Consider the following 12,936-nt stretch of genomic DNA (forward strand, 5'->3'; position numbering starts at 1 on the left):
CACAGCGGACCCTCGGCGGTCACACACAGGCGGCAGGACAGGTGAGAGTGGACAGACGGAGGCATTTTTTTCAAATTATTGCCACAGTCTGTCCCCAAGCAGCTGCTTTTTTTCTGTGAGAACTGGGCAATGCTTTTCCTGTGTTAGCCTCTGTGTTATGCTTAGTGATATTGATTGCCACAGGGCTCACAATAGGATGTTTGTTTATTGTGTTTTGCAGACTGTACCTTCTTTGCCTGAGGACTCAAGCCAACCTCACAAAGCTGTTGACAAAGCCAGGCGCTGCAAAAACTGTGATATTAAACTTCCCAAATCTTGGACTAGGTCTAATTGTGAAAAATGTTTAAAGTCAGTTCCTACCCCTAAAACTCCAGACCCCTCTGTGATAATGATGAACTTTATGGAGTCCATGCGGAAGGAATTTTCTTCCACTTTTAAAACGTTTAGATCAATTATGTCTGCTCCGGCTCAATGGGCTGTACCGCAGGTACCTCCACCATTGGGTCCGACTCTTCCGGTTCAGTTGGAGGTTCAGCCCTCTCCTCAACCCCCTCCTCTCTCTAGTGATGTACCAGCTAACCCCTCTGGGGTTCTGTCAGCCGCTGGTACTCAGGACTTCACAGTTTCCTCTTCTTTAGAGGACTCCTTAGAGGAGGGTGAGGAGAGGAATGACCCTGATTCCGATGTGCAGGATATTCCTCAAAAAACATCCAAGTACCTGTTTATTGCTGAGGAAACTTCCGAACTGCTTAAAGCAGTATATGAGGTGGAACAACTGGCTGAACCAGTGACTTCGTCCTCAGCTCGTGATGACATTTATTCATCCGGCCATTCAAAAAATGATTTTGTCCCAGTGGGAAGACCCGGAAAAAAGGCTTTACGTCCCCAGATCTTTTAAACGTAGATTCCCCTTTAACCACTTAAGCCCACAGGGTTTAAATTTTTTTGCATCTGAGCAACTTTCACCTCCCATTCATTTGCTAATAACTTTATCACTACTCATCACAATGCATGGATCTATGTCTTGTTTTTTCCGCCACCAATTAGGCTTTCTGTGGGTGATACATTTTGCTGAGAATTAATTTATTGTAAATCCATTTTAACAGGAATATTAAGAAAGAAATGGAAAAAAATCATTATTGCTCAGCTTTTGGCCATTATAGTTTGAAATTAATACATGCTACTATAATTAAAACCCATGTACTTTATTTACCAATTTGTCCCGCTTATTACACCATTTAAATTATGTCCCTATCACAATGTATGGCGCCGATATTCAATTTGGAAATAAAGGCGCATTTTTTCAATTTGCGCCCATCACTATTTAGAAGCCCATAATTTAATAAATCATATTGATATACTCATTTGACATGCATATTTAAAAAGTTCAGACCCTTAGGTAACTATTTATGTTTTAATTAATGTAATTGTGTAATTTTTTTTTATTTTATTTAAACTTGTATGTGGGTATTTTTTGGTGTGGGAGGTAAACAGGTTTTTTTTTAATGTATTAAAATGTATTTATTTAACACAAAGTGTGTTTTTGGTGTAATTTGCTATTTGGCCACAAGTGGCTAAAGTCAAAAAGCGATCGATCTCGCTCCCAGGCAGAAGAAAGGAGACCAGAGCTCAGAAAAGCCGCAGCGTCTGAAGAGACGCTGACGGCTTTTCTCCGGGGGGGGGGGGGGGGGGGTCCGATTAGCGAAAGGGATTTATAATCCCTTCCACTGATCGGTGGGAGTGCGCGCAGCCTAACTGGACGAAAATTTTCGTCCAGTTAGGCTGAAGTGGTTAAAGAGGAGGACATTGCTTTGTGGGAAAATGCCCCAGACTGGATGCTGCTTTATTGCAATATTCTAAAAATTCTGACTTGTCTTTTGAGGACGCAGGGGTCCTGAAAAACCCTATGGATAAAAAAGCTGAAAATTTGCTAAAGAGAGCATGGGAATCTATTTCCTTTTCCTTTAAACTTCGGCTATTTGCTTATCCCGTAATTTGAACAAATGGCTGGCAGGACTTTTGTACCTCTTGGAAACGGGGTACAAAATCGAATTCTCCTCCGGTCCCCCCCAAAACTTTGTGCTCACGGGTCTATCCAGGGACCAAGAAAAGGCTTCCGCTCTGTTAGGATCAATAACCTCTCTAGTACAACAAAATGTGATTACTCGGGTACCAGCTACCCAATACAGAAAGGGGTTTTACTCCAGAGTCTTCATGGTCAAAAAACCTTCAGGCAAATACAGAATGATTTTAAATCTCAAACAGTTGAATCCATTCATTCAGGTAAAGAAATTCCGCATGGAGAACATCTTCACGATAAGGAATCTAATCCCCAAGGAAGCCTTTGTGGCTACGCTAGACATCCAGGACGCGTACTTGCACGTACCAATACACCCGGCATATCAGCAGTTCCTCAGATTTCCGGTACGAGTGGGGGATACAATCCACCATTACTAGTATTGGGCTCTTCCATTTGGGATCTCTTCCGCTCCCCGTATATTTACGAAAGTTATGGCAGAGGTAACGTCCTTTTTACATTAACAGAAAATCCAGATAATACCATATTTGGACGATCTGTTGATGATAGCGGACTCTATTTAATCTCTTCTACATCACATAGAGTTAACTATCCATTACCTCTCTCAATTGGGATGGCTGGTGAACTACGACAAATCGATGTTGATTCCAGCTCAGAGAGTGAAATTTCTGGTATTCTGGGTGGATTCGATAAACGAGATTTTTTTCTTCCCAGAAGAAAAACAATGAAATCTAATACTCAGGATACTGGACTTCAAGGCCCGGTTAAGAGTATCCCTGAGGGAGACTCTATCATTGTTGGGCCTAAAGACCTCAACAATTCCGGGGGTGGTCTGGGCGCAGTTTCATTCCCGCATCTTGCAGGAATGGTTCCTGATTGTTTGGGACAAGTCCAAGGAGAGTCTGGATCAGTCTTATTCGCTTCCGCCCTATGTGATATCATCCATTCTGTGGTGGGAGAGGATATCAAACCTCAATCAGGGTCGATTTTGGAATCCACCAATTCAGAAGAGGAGTTATACGGATGCAAGTCTGGGGGGCTGGGGAGCCCATTTAGATCATTTGCAAGTGCAGGGGAGATGGTCACCAGAAATTCGAATGAAGTCTTCGAATTTCAGGGAACTCCTAGCGGTAAAGTTGTCGCTACTCAAGTTTCTCCCAGCCATACAAAAGTGTCATGTGACCATATTGTCCGACAATGTAGTAACAGTATCCTACATTCAAAAGCAAGGGGGAACAAGATCAAAGGAGCTAAGGGACTTAGTGCTGCAGATTTTACAGATGGCAGAAGAAAATCTGAAAACGATCTCGGCGGTGCATATAAAGGGCTCTCTAAATACTTTAGAAGATCGGCTAAGCAGAGAGACATGCACAGAGGCGGAATGGTCTCTCAACGACGAAGTGTTCGGCCATTTGATAGCTCATTGGGGTCAGCCCATTGCGGATCTGTTTGTGTCGCCTCAAAATGCGAAAGTAAGAACTTTCTTTTCCCTTCATCCCTCAGCCAGCCTATCACACCTGGATGCGCTAGCAGTACCGTGGCCGAAAGGCCTTCTATACGCATTCCCTCCCTTCAACTTGATAGCAAGAGCTTTGCGAAAGATAGAGCAGGAGTCAGCTCTAGTAATTTTTGTGGCCCCCCACTGGCCGAGGAGGGCATGGTTTTCGAAGATTCTTCAACTTTCTGTACAAGGACCTTTATTTCTACCTCCCAGGATGGACCTGTTGTCACAGGCAGGCTCTTTGCACCCGAACCCTCAGAAATTTGCCCTAGCGGCCTGTCTCTTGAGAGGGAATCTCTGAAATTAAGAGGATTCTCCAAAAGAGTCATTTCTACTTTAGTCAATTTATTGTAAAGTTTGGAGGGTTTTTGCTTCTTGAAAAAAGAAAAAAAGCATAAAAGAAACTACGCTACCTATTATTTTGGATTTTTTGCAAGATGGTGTTGAGCTCGGTCTAGCCACCAGCACCTTAAGAGTCCAGGCTGCGGCTCTATCCTTTTTTCTTAATTTTTAACTAGCCAAGGAACAGTCAGTCATTGATTTTCTGAAAGCAGTATCCAGATCAAAGCCAATCCCCTCAAAGTTAATACCTCCCTGGGATTTGAGCTTGGTTTTGAATAGTTTGACAGATTCTCCTTTTGAACCCCTCAACTCAGTTTCATTGAAGTGGCTAACTTTAAAGGCAACTTTTTTAGTTGCTATAACGTCGGCACGTAGGGTTGGGGACATTCAGGCCCTTTTGATTAAAGACCCATACATGACTATTTTTCCGGATAGGATAGTCTTCAATACAGACCCCACTTATCTCCCTAAGGTCTCTTCCATTTTTCACAGATCCCAAGACATCATCATTTCCTCTTTTTGTGACCCACCCTCCAATCAAAAGGAGGAAAAGTTTAACAAATTAGACGTCAGGAGAATTTTGCTAGCCTATCTGGAGGCTTCAAAGCCTTTCAGAAGGTCAAATCATCTTTTTGTGGCCTTTGCGGGTGCAAGAAAAGGATTACAGGTTTCAAAAAATACTATAGCACGATAGATTAGGGAGGTTATTACTTTAGCCTATAGTAATGCAGGACAATCCATTCCTCAACCAGTAAATGCGCACTCCACTAGATCCCTTGCCACTTCCTGGGCCGAAAGATCAGGGGCCTCTTTAGAACAGATTTGTAAAGCAGCAAGCTGGTCTAGTCATCAGACTTTTGTGAAGCACTACAGAGTCGATCTGCTATCAAGTCAAGACTTATCTTTTGGGAAAAAAGTTATACAAAACATCATCCCTCCCTAAGGTAACCTTATTAGATTTCTCGTTGGTCTCTCTTGTATTAGCCATCCTGGAGGATGAGTTCCCTCCCTATCTTGGGGGACGTTTTGAAAAAAAACAAAACAAAAAAACAAAACTGTAAATGTGTGTGTCCTTCTAGTGTATACTCGACAATAACTGTAGATGCTAATACAGGGGGAGGTTTATAGGGACTGCTTAATTGATTAATTGAGTAGGTGTTTCCTTTGGAGGTGGAGCAGGCTTCCTCTCTTGTATTAGCCATCCTGGAGGGGTTTTCTCGGGCGCCCTTTTTTCCTGTCGTGCGCCGAATAGCCGATATTTTGCATTGCAGTCTATGGCGGTGCCCTTTTTGTCCACTATCTCTGTGCACCCTTTTTTACTAGCACCACTAGGGTGCGCTCAGTAGGCAGTAGCAGTGTTAGGGAGTCTAGTCCAAGGATACCTTACTGAATAATAGGTGCTGGCTTGCTGAAAAGAAAGAGCCAAGGTTTGAACCTTGGCCCCCTGTGTCATAGGCAGAGCCCTTAACCATTACATGCATAAACTGACATCAGTTACAGCCTTAGAAAGGTTCTAAACACATACCAATTTGATGACAAACTAATTCACTGTGTCTATGTCTAGACATTTGCAATAGGTACATATGGGAGATCGGTAGGGTGGTAGCGTTTTTTTTTTCTTTTTCAAGGCAACCTAAAGATAAAGGAATATGAAGGCTGCCATTGCTGACTTTCTTCTTTACATATTCTGCTTCAGTCTCTAATACCGTCGAACTCACTGTCCGAAAACAAGTATGTTCTGACACCGCAAGCTAAATGCTTGCTTCAAGTGCTTGATGTTGAAAGATAAGCAGGATGACTAAAAAATGTATTATTCAAAATAGGATAGCAATGGCAGCCTTCGTATTCCTTTGACTTGAGGCTTCCTTTAGGCCTTTTTTCACATTACAGGCGTTTTTGTTAAATTTTAAGAGCGGGCGATTTTCAAAATCGCCCTGAAAGCGCTTGTGCAATGACTCTCTATGAGAGAGTTCATATCAGAGCGGTTCGTGAGCGTTTTTAAAAAAAATAGATTGTATTTATTGCTTCCGGATTTTTTTCCAGATCAAAAGAGGGAAGCGCTCTGAAAAAGCGCGTACAAAAACGACGAACGCACAGAAAATCGCCGAAAAACTCTTAAAAAAACACGGAAAAAAAAGCCCACCGCGGACTGACACGCGAACCGAACGCAATGTGAACACGGCCTAGGGCCCTTTCAAAGCCTGGTACACACAACCAATTTTCATTGGCCAATTTTTCCACTATCATGTAATATAAGAGCTTACCTATACAATCTATTAATAGCATTCAAAATCTATTTACAATATGTAAAATTGGTCAGTGATTGGCCAACAAAATAGGATGTGTGTATGCAGCCTTCATCTGTTGCATTGCGACGCATTGCACCAGACAATATCATCACATCGAAACACAATGTGATGATATTCTTATGGGGCTTTCACATTAAGTGTGGTGCAGCAGGTTCCGATAGCAGTAATGCACAGCATGCTGCAGCACAGGCTAGGGCCAATATCACAAACTTAAGGGTATGTGAAGCATCCCCTGCCGATACTTAAGTTGCTATAAATCACAAGTGTTTCTGCCCAAAAAGCACCCGCTAGATATGTAGGCAAAAGTGAATAATAGGATTCCTATGGGCTTTGTATTCAAATGGATATATCCAAAATAATTGTATTCACGCAATGTAGTCAGTAGCTGAGTTTGGCATGTGGGGCACTGGGGCTTACCACTTCCAAATCATTAGTTCATTAGTACGTGGGATCCTCCAGGATTCCAGGACGGCTCAATCCCGGCAGCCCCGGCCGGTGGCAGTACGGGAGAGTCTTAGCGCTGTTTGCAGTGTAGTGGTGCGCTCCTTCAGCTGACCTAATCCAGGAACGCGAGTTTCCACGTTCCACATCAGAAACAGGAAGTCCGGCCCCTGGATTCAGATTGTGGTGATGTCACTCCTCTTACCCCTACGCGTTTCAGAAGCCAAGCAGCTTCTGAGGCGTCAGAGGGATTAAACCGACGGTTAGTTTACCTGATGAGGCTTCTCCTATGCTGTATTTCTACTTGCAGAAGTCCGTCAGCATTTAGTGCCTGGGCTGACGCTACAGGATGTAGTGATATGTGAATATTTAAAGGTACATGCAAGAAAATGAAAATAATTACACACTAAAGCTTCTGTATCATAGTGTCATAGTGAAAAAATACATACTGTAGCATTATTTTAGAATCCAATATCCTCACAATAAATTGTGTCAGGAACATAATTTAAGTTTTGTGATAAAGGATAGAAATACCTAAACATAATTTGTGCTTTTCATCTACACTAGCGCTTTTTATTTTTAAACTGGAATTGGTAAAACTGAGAAAAATTGTGTTTTTTATATTTGTTTCCTCTTTTTCCCATTAGAATGCGTAGAAAACAGAATTGTTTAAAGGAAAAAAATGCCATACAATAAAAGCCTAGTCTGTCTTGAAAAAAAAAAAAAAACAATAAATATTTCATTTATATGTCATAAGTAGGGATAAAGTTATTGCTAATTAAACAAGGACATAGCTAAAATGTCAATACTGCTCTGGTCCATAAGGTGGAAACAAGGTCTGGATGCAAAGTGGTTAATGCTGCGCTACTGTAAGAACAGTAGGCATGGGCGTAGTAATCACCCCTGCGGCCCCTGCCATCACAGGGGGGCCCAGAGGCTTTGAGGGTCCCTCCACCTCCCTCTACCCAAGCACAAGTGCAGCCAATTAGTAAAGAAACATCTCCATTCACTCATTAAAACCATGTGCAGGAGCATGTGTAATTTTTTTCCCCTGCTTCTAAAGGCTGCTTTACAGCAGAACACTCTCTGCTGCCATTCACCCAATGGGGTTCGAGAACAAAGGGGGCCCCGTGCTATCATTTTTGCAGGGGGGCCTTATTAAGTCTAGTTACGACCCTAACAGTAAGCATACAGGCAAAGAAAAGTATGCTTTGCTGTACCTGGTAACGTGTGCGTTTGGAGGTAACGCCCTGCAGCAGTGTGATTGTCAGGCTTGTCTGGCTACTTGCTATAGGTCAGACTGTATGATTGCTCATATGACTGACCTTTAACCCAGCCCTAACACCTGCGTACACTCCTGCCTAAAAACAAAGTACACAACCCTGCAGGTAGATGTAGCATACAGTGGTATGCGAAAATTTGGGCAAACTTGTTAATCGTCATGATTTTCCTGTATAAATGTCAGTTAAATATATCATATAGGAGACACACACCGTGATATTTGAGAAGTTAAATGAAGTTTATTGGATTTACAGAAAGTGTGCAATAATTGTTTAAACAAAATTAGGCAGGTGCATAAATGTGGGTACCACAAACAAGAAATGAAATCAATATATAGTAGATTCTCTTTTTACAGAAATTACAGCCTGTAAATGCTTCCTATAGATTCCAATGAGAGTCTGGATTCTGGCTGAAGGTATTTTGGACCATTCCTCTTTACAAAAGATTTGTAGTTCATTCAGGTTTCATAACTTCTGAGCGTGGACAGCTCTTTTTAACGCACACCACAGATTTTCAATTATATTCAGGTCTGGGGACTGAGATGACCATTCCAGAATGCGCTTCAGCTTTGTCACTGATTCCTGGACATTGGTCTCCAGAATCTGCTGATACAGAGTGGAATCCATGCGTCCCTCAACTGCACTGGCCACTAGTGATGGCTCGAACCTCTGATTTTTGGTTTGTGACCTCGAACGCGAACTTCCGCAAAAGTTTGCGAACCAGCAAACCATGCGAACCGCAATAGACTTCAATGGGCAGGCGAACTTTCAAAACTACAAACATTAATTCTGGCCACAAAAGTGATGGAAAAAATGTTTCATGGGATCTAACACCTGGAGGGGAGCATGGTGGAGTGGGATACACGCCAAAAGTCCCGGGGAAAATTACGGATCTGACGCACAGCAGGGTTTTAGGGGCAGAAATCACATTGCATTGCTAAATTGGAGGCACAAAGTGCTTTTTAAACATCTTGCGTGTGTATACATCAATCAGGTAGTGTACTTAGTGCACTGCTTCACACTGACAGACTAAACTCGCTGTGTAACGCACCGCAAACATCTGTTTGTTTAGTGATGGCTGTGCTGGACTGGTGCGCACCATGGCAAGAGTGCAGGCAATGGCGGTTTTCAAGCCCACATGGTCGGGCTGAGGTAGCTCAATGACAGAACAACAGTGACTGAGTGTCCAGCTGATCTAATTTGGTCTGTCCACAATGAAGCCACAAACTTATTATCTTGGGTCAGGTGTGCCCCCCAACACACTCATATAGCCAGTCATTGCTTGATTGTGATACTACCCCTTCACTGCGGCAAGGTAATGATCACGAAGGGAATTGACACATGTACATGCCTTTTGTTTTGTTGTTGCAGCCGCAGTGCAGCCAGAAAAATTAGGCAGGCATGTACACACACACCAGAAAAAAATATTATTATTTTTGTTAGCGGCCGCTGCTAGCAGCGGCCTTAAAAATTCAGGAATTCACCTGTAATCCTGGACCCTGTTGGTGGTGGCGGAGAAGGCAGTCAAGCGGCCTTCAGGCAGAGATGCTGTGTGGGGGGACTGACTTAGTCTTGGGGCAGGCAGCAGTAGTAGTCAGAGATGCTGTAGGCATCAGAGATGCAGTAGGCAGGCAAAGATGCTGTGTGGAGACTGACTTAGTATTCAGGCAGGCAGTAGCCCTCTGGGATCCATGCCTCATTCATTTTGATAAAGGTGAGGTACTGAACACTTTTTCTCACTGCGCTGAAGGTCCTTTCTGACAGGACACTTGAGGCAGGGCAAGCCAGAAGTTGGATGGCAAATTGTGACAGCTCTGGTCACAGGTCAAGCCTGCGCACCGAGTAGTCCAGAGGTTCATCGCTGCTCAGAGTGTCTACATCCGCAGTTAAGGCCAGGTAGTCAGCTACCTGCCGGTCGAGGCGTTGGTGGAGGGTGGATCTGGAAGGGCTAAGGCGAGGCGTTGGCCTAAAGAATGTCCGCATGTTCGACATCACCATGAGATCACTAGAGCGTCCTGTCCTGGCCTGCGTGGACATGGGAGGAGGAGGAAGATTACTGGCAGTGGCACCTTTATTCCGTTGTGCTGTGACATCACCCTTAAAGGCACTGTCAAGTATACTTGCCAGCTTGTTGTGCAAGTGCTGCATCCTTTCTGCCTTCTGGAAATTTGGTAACATCTCCGCCACTTTGTGCTTATACCAAGGGTCTAGTAGCGTTGCCACCCAGTACACATCATTCCCCTTGAGTTTTTTTTATACGGGGGTCCCTCTGCACAAAGTCGGATGCCGACCTACTATCCATCTCCTTTTGCTCTTCCTCAGTGATGTCAGGTAAGTTCTCCTCCTCCCCCCAGCCATGAACAATACCATGGGAAAGGTGAGCAGCACAAGCCCCCTGTGACACCTGCTGCGGTTGTTGTTCCTCCTCCTCCTCAAAAAAAACACCTTCCTCATCTGACTCCTCTTTTCCAGATGACTCTTCCTCCTCCCCCCTCCTCTGTGCTGCCGCAGGTGTTGATGACAAATCTTGTTCTGGTTGTGATGGTTCCCACAACTCTTCCTCCTCTTCCTGTTCACACTGCTCTACAGCTTGATCCACCCCTCTACCAATGGCATGCTCCAGGAAGAAAGCATATGGCACCTGCACTGCGAATCACCGGGTTTGTCACCTCCTCAAACGGCGCATGAGCCTGCAGGCATTACGCATTAGTGTCCAGTACCTCAGCAAGAAAATCCCTAGCTCCCCAGAGCCTTACCTTTGACCGTAGCTGTACAGATACTCGTTGACTGCTTTCTCCTATTGTAGCAGGTGGTCAAACATGAGGAGCGTTGAATTCCAGCAAGTCGGGCTATTTCAAATCACGTGCCTCACCGGCAAGTTGAATATCGGCCAAGCGCGCCATGGCCGTGTAGGAACGCCTGAAATGCCCACACACCTTCCTGGACTGCTTCAGGACCTCCTGTAAGCCTGGGTACTTACACACAAATGTTTGTATTATTAGATTCAGCACATGTGCCATGCAGGGTACATGTGTCAACTTTCCCAAACTCAAAAGCTGAAATGAGATTGCTGCCTTTGTCACACACCACGTTGCCGATCTCCAGTTGGTGCGGGGTCAGCCACTGATCCACCTGTTTGTTCAGAGCAGCCTGGAGAGCTTTTCCAGTGTGACTTTCGGCTTTGAGGCAAGACATGTCCAAGATGTCGTACCTGGCATGCAGCATGCCCTGGGGAGCTGGGGGTATGTAGTTGGAGAGGAGATCGCAGCACCAGTAGAGTAGCACTGCCACTCAGCGGAGGAGGAGAAGAATGATAGCGAAGAGGATTTAGCAGGAGGAGTAGGAGGAGAAGGAGAGGAGGTGGCAGCAGGCCTGCCTGCAAGCCATGGAGGTGTCACAACTAGGTCCACTGCACAGCCACGTACTCCCTGCTTGCCAGCGGTCACCAGGTTGACCCAATGTGCTGTATAAGTAATTTACCTACCCTGAGCATGCTTGGCAGACCAGGCATCCGTGGTCAGCTGGACCCTTGACCCAACGCTGTGTGCCAGAGATGACACCACTTGCCTTTCAACATCACGGTACAGTTTGGGTATCGCCTTTTTTGAGAAAGGCATCTTCCACTGCGGTGTCCCAATCGCCACAAATTTTTGGAAGGCCTCAGAGTCCACCAGCTGGTACGGTAACAGCTGGCGAGCTAACAGTTCCGCCAAGCCAGCTGTCAGACGCCGGGCAAGGGGGTGACTGGCAGACATTGGCTTCTTCCACTCAAAGATTTCCTTCACGGACACCTGGCTGCTTTGGGCAGAGGAGCAGGAACCGCTCAAGGTGAGAGGAGGAGTGGAGGAGGGTGGCTGTGAAGGTGCAAGGGAGAAAGCGGCTGAAGATGCTGCACCTGAAGGAGGACGAGGAGGCGGAGGGTGGCTTTGCTTTTGAGTGCTGCTTTTCCTCAGGTGGTCATCCCATTTCTGTTTGTGCTTTTTCATCATGTGCCTTCATAAGGCAGTTGTCCCTACGCGGGTCTTGGTATTTCCACGGCTCAATTTTTGGTGGCAGAGAGTACAGATGGCATCGCTGTCATCTGAGGCAGACACACAAAAGAATTTCCACACCACTGAGCCCAGGGATGATGGCACTGTGGTGTTGGTAGCAGCAGCTGACCTTGAAGGGCATCTTGGCTGGTGGCGATACATGCCGCCGGACACTGCCACGAGCTATTTCTGACAAAGAGCTCCCCCTGCTTCTTTCAGCAACTCGTCACCTCCTACTCCTCTCTGACTCCCCCTCTGAACTGTCCCTGTTCACCTCCTCTATTGGGAACCCATGTGACATCTATGGCAGTATCATCATAATCATTCTCCACAGCTTCGCTTGTATCAGACAGGCATGCTCGAATGTACCCAAATTCGATTTGTGTACATTCAAATTCAGGTCCGGGTCAAATTCGAATTTGGCCGTGATCACGCTCATCGAATTCGATTTGTGATCACGAATTCGGATGGCCTTCAAGAAATTTTTTTTTTAAGGGAAATCACAATTAAATAGGTGTAATTAAAAAAAAAATGATGGAAAAAAAAATTTCTGCATTTCTTGTTTATTCTTCTTCACCGTCTTCACCTTCTTCTTTTTCTTCTCTCCATCTTTTTCTTCACCATCTTCTTTTTCTGTTTTACCATCTTCTTTCTCGTCATCACCATCATCTTCATCATCTTTTTCTTCACTGGCACCTGGTTCTTCTTCTTCTTTTTCTTCACCCGGTTCTTTTTCTTCTGGTTCATCTTCACTTGGTTTTTTTTATCTTCTTCTTCACCTGGTTCTTCTTCGTCTTCGTCTTCTTCTTCTTCTTCTTCTTCTTCTTCATTATCTGGTTCTTCTTCTTCAACATCATCTGGTTCTTCTTCTTCAATCATCTGGTTCTTCTTCTTCTTCATCATCATCTGGTTCTTCTTCACCTGGTTCTTCTTCTTCTTTTTCTTCACTTGGTTCTTCTTTTTCTTCACCTGGTTCTTCTTCTTCTTCTTCACC

Source organism: Hyperolius riggenbachi, chromosome 6 (assembly GCF_040937935.1).
Source record: "Hyperolius riggenbachi isolate aHypRig1 chromosome 6, aHypRig1.pri, whole genome shotgun sequence".
NCBI classification, from domain to species: domain Eukaryota; kingdom Metazoa; phylum Chordata; class Amphibia; order Anura; family Hyperoliidae; genus Hyperolius; species Hyperolius riggenbachi.